A 6,534-nucleotide genomic window follows, 5' to 3' on the forward strand; every position below is an offset into this window, starting at 1 on the left:
ACGTTAATGGTTTAAAAAATGAAAACAGCCTGACCAGGCGGTGGCGCAGTGGATAGAGCGTCGGACTGGGATGCTGGGGACCCGGGTTCGAGACCCCGAGGTTGCCAGCTTGAGCGCAGCTCAACTGGTTTGAGCAAGGGCTAACCAGCTTGGACCAACGGTCGCTGGCTCGAGCGGGGGGTTGCTCGGTCTGCTGAAGGCCCGCAGTCAAGGCGCATGTGAGAGGGCAATCGATGAACAACTAGGGTGTTGCAATGCACAACGAAGAAGACTAATGATTGATGCTTCTCATCTCTCTGTTCCTGTCTGTCTCTGTCTATCCCTCACTCTGACTCTCTCTGTCTCTAAAAAAAACAAAAAAAAAAAATTAAAACAAAAACTTTACTAATAGTAGAGAACTACAAAGACCAAAAATTAACATTTATTTTAAAAGAGTAGTTTAAATTTTGGTATAAAATGGTAGTGGTGACAACAGAAACACTGGGTAAATTTCTGTATCGTACCTAGCACATTATGGGGATTGATTAAATGTTACTGATAAAGTGGTAACAGGTACTAACAAAAGAAATTTGAAATACAGGCCCTGGCCGGTTGGCTCAGCGGTAGAGCGTCGGCCTGGCGTGCGGGGGACCTGGGTTCGATTCCCGGCCAGGGCACATAGGAGAAGCGCCCATTTGCTTCTCACCCCCACCCCCTCCTTCCTCTCTGTCTCTCTCTTCCCCTCCTGCAGCCAAGGCTCCATTGGAGCAAAGATGGCCCGGGCGCTGGGGATGGCTCCTTGGCCTCTGCCCCAGGCGCTAGAGTGGCTCTGGTCGCGGCAGAGCGACGCCCTGGAGGGGCAGAGCATCGCCCCCTGGTGGGCAGAGCATCGCCCCTGGTGGGCGTGCCGGGTGGTCCCGGTGGGGCGCATGCGGGAGTCTGTCTGTCTCTCGTTTCCAGCTTCAGAAAAAAAAAAAGAAAAAGAAATTTGAAATACAGAATTGTAAAGCCAGAGTAAGTCTTAGAAACCATAGGATTCACCCTGGGCTTTCCCCCTTTTCTTCTCAGGAGCTTTTGGGTGCTCCATTCCCACAGCCCTGAAATTTACTCCAGTCACCTCCACATTTCTCTCAAATCCTAATTCTCTACAAGCCAAACTTATCAAGAGAGCTGTCTCTACATTCTCATCTTCAATTACTATGCAACCGATCAATTCACCAAAACCTCTCCTGTAGAGATTATCCATGATCTTCATGTTGTCAAATCCAATAGACACTTTGCTGTCCTCATCTTATTTGACGTTTGCAAAGGACAAGTATTGTTTTTGACTATCCTGCATTCCTTTTCCCTGCTTGGGTGACAGGATCCACATTTTGTTTGGGGATCTACCCTTTCCTCATTGATTACATTCTTGGCAGGACTGTAAATGAAGGTGTTCTTTCCTGCCCTGGCCAACTATATATTTGACACTTGACCCACGATGAACAAATCAAACATTTTCTTAAGAATGTGAATCCTAACAGAAGTCACTAAGGACTGAAAAATGCTGCAGCAGCCCATTCATTACAGTAATGCAGTTAGCAGCCTCCCTGGGCAGCTCATATTCCGGTCCTTTACAAAGCCAGGGCCCTCTGCATTTCCTTAGGTCCTGTGAGCTGCTCACATCCCTGTTATAAATTCCTCTTCTGAAGTAAATTGGTCACTTGCAAGAAGAGCTCTTCTTCCTCAAACACTACTTTCTGCTTCCAAGATACATGCTCCTTATTTCACTACTATCTTACTGGTCATTTCTCCAGTCTCCTTGGATAACCCCTATACTCCTCCACTCAGCCCCTAAATGTTAGTGTTCCTCAGGATAGTCTCCAGGCCCTCTTTCCTTACTACACTCTCTCCCTCATGTGAATTCATCCATTCCCTTGGCTTTAAGACATGGTCTCCAAAATTATTATCTGTAGCCCAGGTTATCTCTTGAGCTGCAGATTTGTAAACACAATTGTTTACTTGACATCTCTACCTAATATTTTAACTTGTATCTCAATTTTAACATGTCCAAAACAAATTCTCTCCCAAACCTGTTTCCCATCATTTCCTGCCAGCCCTTTTCACCTCAACCTTCTACTCAAGGATCACTATTTACCTCCTTCAGGAATAGTTTTTATTACTTTCTTTTGCTCCCAATACTCAATCCAGCTGCAAGCTCTATTGATTCTCTCTCCAAAAGAGAAAATATAGCAAATCCACCTATTTCTTTCTCTATTGCCACCACCCTACTTCAGGCCACCATCAATTCTTGCCCTCCTAAAGCACAGTTGCTGCCTCCTAACTGGTCTCCCTGATTCCACTCATTCTTTTCACAAGCGTAAATATCATCTTAAAGTGAATTCTATTATATATATTTTCCAGCTTGAAACTCCTCTCTAGGCTTTCCCATGTGTCTAGACAAAATCCAAACTCCTTATTCTGGCCTATAAGAACCAATGTGAGCCATTCCCGCCTCTCCAACCTCACTTCAGAGTCACCCACCCTTACCTGCTCACTAAGCTCCAGCCAGATGAATCTCCCTTAGGTCCTTGAACACATTACGCTCTTTCTTCTATTAGATTTTTGCACATGACATTCCCTCTACCTAGGAATGCTTATACCCCTTTCTTCCATTGGTTAGCTCTATTTTTTTTTTTTTTGGGGGGGGGTTCTAATCCTTCAGAGTTAACTCATTTAGAAAGTCTTTCCCTGACACCATATCCAAAGAAGGTTCCTCTTACTTCCACCTTTGTTTCCTATATCTACTGTCTCCACTTATAAAAATTTCTACAAAGGAAAGAACTAGTCTTGTTCATTAATTACTCTATCTCCCAGCACCTAGCACAGTGCCTGACACAGTACTTTATGTAAATTCATAAGACATTTAGGTCTCCTAGAGTCATTTCTGATACTGTAACACTAAGGTTTACTTTACTAAGAGCTTAAAGGGCTTAAAGGGCTTTCATACAAGCTAACCTGTAAGCACCTATGAGGCAGTGAATAAGTATCTGTATAGGCTGTGGCCATTGGGTCAGTGGTAGAGCATCAGCCCAGCATGTGGGTGAACTGGGTTCGATACCCGGCCAGGGCACACAGGAGAAGCGACCATCTGCTTCTCCACCCCTCTCCCTTCTCTCTCTCTCTCTCTTATTCCCCTCACTGAATTGGTTCAAACGCATCAGCCCCTGGTGCTGAGGATGGTTCTGTGGAGCCTCCACCTCAGGTGCAAAAAAAAAGTAGCTCGGTTGCGAGCATAGCCCCAGATGGGCAGAGCATTGGCCTAAGGTGGGGGTTGCCAAGTAGATTGCAGTTGAGGTACATGCCAGAGTAAAAGGAGGAAAAATAAATAAATAAATATATATACATATATATATATATGAATAATAAATGAAAGCCATTACAAATGATTCCCAGATTTTCATCTTTATTACTGACCTCTCTTCTGAACTTCAAATTTTTATTTCTAACTGCCTTGCTACTACTTCCACATGGATTTCCAACACCAATTCAAACCTAATAATGTCTCAAATCCAGATTATCATCTTCCTCACAAAACCTTCCTATACTATCCATTTCAATTATTACCCAATCCTCCTCCCACGTAGCTGCAAAGTCTAGGTCTTTAACAATCTCTCCCATCTTCCCTATTTATATAATTCCAGTGGTTCTGACTCCCCAAAACTTATTCCTATTGTAATGTCCTGTGCAGGTCTCTCATTATCTTTTAATTATGTTATTAAAATAGACTTCTGCCTGACCAGGCGGTGGCGCAGTGGATAGAGCACTGGACTAGAATGCGAGAGGACCCAGGTTTGAAACCTCAAGGTTGCCAGCTTGAGTTTAGGCTTATCTGGTTTGACCAAGGCTCACCAGCTTGAGCCCAAGGTTGCTGGCTTGAGCAATAGGTCATTTGGTCTGCTGTACCGACCCTCCCCCATCAAGGCACATATGAGAAAGCAATCAATGAACAACTAAGATGTCACAATTAAGAACTGACCTTTCTAGGCCCTGGCCGGCCGGCTTAGTGGAAGAGCGTCGGCCTGGCGTGCAGGAGTCCTGGGTCCGATTCCTGGCCAGGGCACACAGGAGAAGCGCCCATCTGCTTCTCCACCCCTCCCCCTCTCCTTCCTCTCTGTCTCTCTCTTCCCCTCCCACAGCCAAGGCTCCATTGGAGCAAAGTTTGCCCGGGTGCTGGGGATGGCTCTGTGGCCTCTGCCTCAGGCGCTAGAATGGCTCTGATTGCGGCAAAGCGTCGCCTCAGTTGGGCAGAGCATCGCCCCCTGGTGGGCATGCCGGGTGGATCCCGGTCGGGTGCATGCAGGCGTCTGTCTGACTGCCTCCCCCGTTTCCAACTTCAGAAAAATACGAAAAAAAAAAAAAGAACTGACCCTTCTAATCTCTCTCCCTTCCTGTCTCTCTGTCCCTATCTGTCCCTCTCTCTGTCTGTCACAAATAAATAAATAAAAGACTTCTAACTGGCCACCCTTCCCTTAAAATTCCCCTTTCCAATTCATCTTTTACATAGCCACTGAGTTACCTTTCCAAAATTTATATCACTTCCCTTACTCAAGGTTCAGTGCCTCAGTCTAGTAGTCAAATCCCTAAGTATGATATTTCAAATATTCTACATGTCCTCAAACACCGTTCCAGTTCCAGCATCTGCTATATTCCTTAATAAAACTCTTTCCTCCAGCCCTCACTGGACTGGCTATTAAATGAACACACTAACCTTTGTCAGTGCTCAAAGTCTTTGCTTGGGCTAGTTCCTCAACCAGTAATAAACACCCCCAATCTAGTTCTGATCTTGTGAAATCCTTTCCAGCGTTTAAAATCCAACTCAAATGCCATCTCCTCCATGAAGACTCTGTGATCTTCCAGTAAACAAATCTGTCCTTACCTTGGTGTTTTCACAACATACAGTTTAACTTCTCTTTAGCAATTATTTCATCCTCCATAGGGTGTAGGTTGTCTTCATGAAAATTTTTCTCACTGGTTAGGTACATTGAGTTTATTCACCCTTATTTCATTAACCTAGGACAGTGCAGTGTACAAAGTAAACACTCAGGAAATATCTGCTGAGTAAATAGGTAAACCCCTTAATTCACAGAGAAAAAAACGCCAAAAGCTAAAGATTAAGTAACTGGCCAAAATTTAGGCATCTACTTAGATGCAAATCTTTAAAAACCAGAACCTAAATCTTTGGACTGCTAATAGTTCACTTTGCGCTGTCCACACTAGTCCCTGACTTTATTTCAAAATGTTTCTTTTATTCTCTTTGCAAATATGTTGCGCTGACCAAATTTTGCCAAAGTGAGGAAGAAGTGCAAATTCTTAAATCCCAAATTAATAATAACTTCCAAATAGTGCCTACATGTATTTCAGAGCCTCGTGGGCAAATGGAATAAACTTTAATAAACTAATTGGATTCTTTTATCTGAAGAAACTTCAAAGGATACATTCAACCTGCGAAATGCGTGCCGGCTGTAAACACTCACATCCCCGCCTTCAAATGACAAGCGCGGCAGAAACCCGCACTCCACCCCACCAAGCCGGCAGCCTTTCTTCTTCTAGACCAGAAAGTAAGGGGATATATGAAAGAAGACGGCAGCTCCAGCGCAGTGCCCTGGGCATCGTATTTCCCCATTCCGACGGCCTGAGTGTAAGGCCCCGCGGTCCGCCGGCAGGCCCGGCAGCGAATGCAGTCCGGGAGCCCCCGCCCAGGGGATTCGCTGACTCCGGCTTTCTCAGGACGGTCTTGTTCCCAGGCTCCGGCCACAAACCAAGAGAAGGAGCCAAAACATCAGCCCCAAAACCTGCGGGAGGAAGGGTCCAAGCCATGGGGCTTCAGACCGGCGGCTCCCGGGGCCGCGGGATCCCGCAGGGGTGACCAAGGGGGCGGTTTCCCTGTCCTCTCCGGGGACGAACTCGGCCTGAGCCCCCCAGGAGCCGGTACCAGCTCCCTCCCGTTCCGGGACCACCGAGCCTAACACGTATAGCCCGGCCCGCCGCGGAGCTCACCTTCCCGACCCGGGCAGCCGGCCGTCCCTCAGTCGGTCCCGAATTCCGTCCACACACAGCGTCTTCCGGCTCCTGCCGGAAGCTGCTCCAGCGCGGGACAGGAAGTTTGGCCGCCCCACACACACACCCACTTTCTCGCCTCCAGGCGGGGTGGGGCCGCCGCGTGCGGGTGTCCGCGCCAGGGGTCGCTGGCTGGCCGGACTGGCCGCGTAGGGCTGTGCCCCAGGCGGAAGGAGACCCGGTCTCCCACCTCCCACTCATTCTCTCTCGGCCTTCGGGGCTCCGTGCTCTGACAAGCCAGAAAAACCGGGTCAGTTCATGGTAGCCGTGACGTCACTGCTTCCCTGCAGCAACGGATGGGGTAGTTTTTCCTGTCAGCTGAGATGAGTACTAAGTACAATGGAGGCAAGCGGGAAAGAAAAGATCACTACTCAACATTTATCAGACTTCTCAGTGAAGAGGATCTCGAAGCCTCACTGCTCCCGACAAGGGAACTTACAGACTCTAGTTCTGCGT

The 6,534-nt window shown here is 47.2% G+C and overlaps 2 protein-coding genes across 7 annotated transcripts in view; one reads left to right on the forward strand and one right to left on the reverse strand.

Annotated features, from left to right (window-relative positions):
* Positions 1-6,277, reverse strand: part of ZNF410 (zinc finger protein 410) — a 50,191-nt gene extending 43,914 nt beyond the window's left edge. For 2 of the 6 annotated variants that reach the window (XM_066344214.1, XM_066344215.1), the window contains exons 1-2: positions 6,019-6,277; positions 4,898-5,031 (exon numbers count right to left, since the gene is read on the reverse strand). The gene's annotated coding sequence lies outside the window, so the exon portion shown is untranslated. Of the gene's footprint in view, positions 1-4,897; positions 5,032-5,495; positions 5,814-6,018 lie in introns of all 6 variants that reach the window. The other 4 variants (XM_066344212.1, XM_066344216.1, XM_066344211.1 and 1 more) reach the window with 4 other exon arrangements.
* FAM161B (FAM161 centrosomal protein B) overlaps positions 1-6,534 on the forward strand; it is a 224,201-nt gene that overhangs the window by 62,297 nt on the left and 155,370 nt on the right. The window lies entirely within an intron of this gene.

This window comes from Saccopteryx leptura, chromosome 6, assembly GCF_036850995.1.
Source record: "Saccopteryx leptura isolate mSacLep1 chromosome 6, mSacLep1_pri_phased_curated, whole genome shotgun sequence".
NCBI lineage: Eukaryota > Metazoa > Chordata > Mammalia > Chiroptera > Emballonuridae > Saccopteryx > Saccopteryx leptura.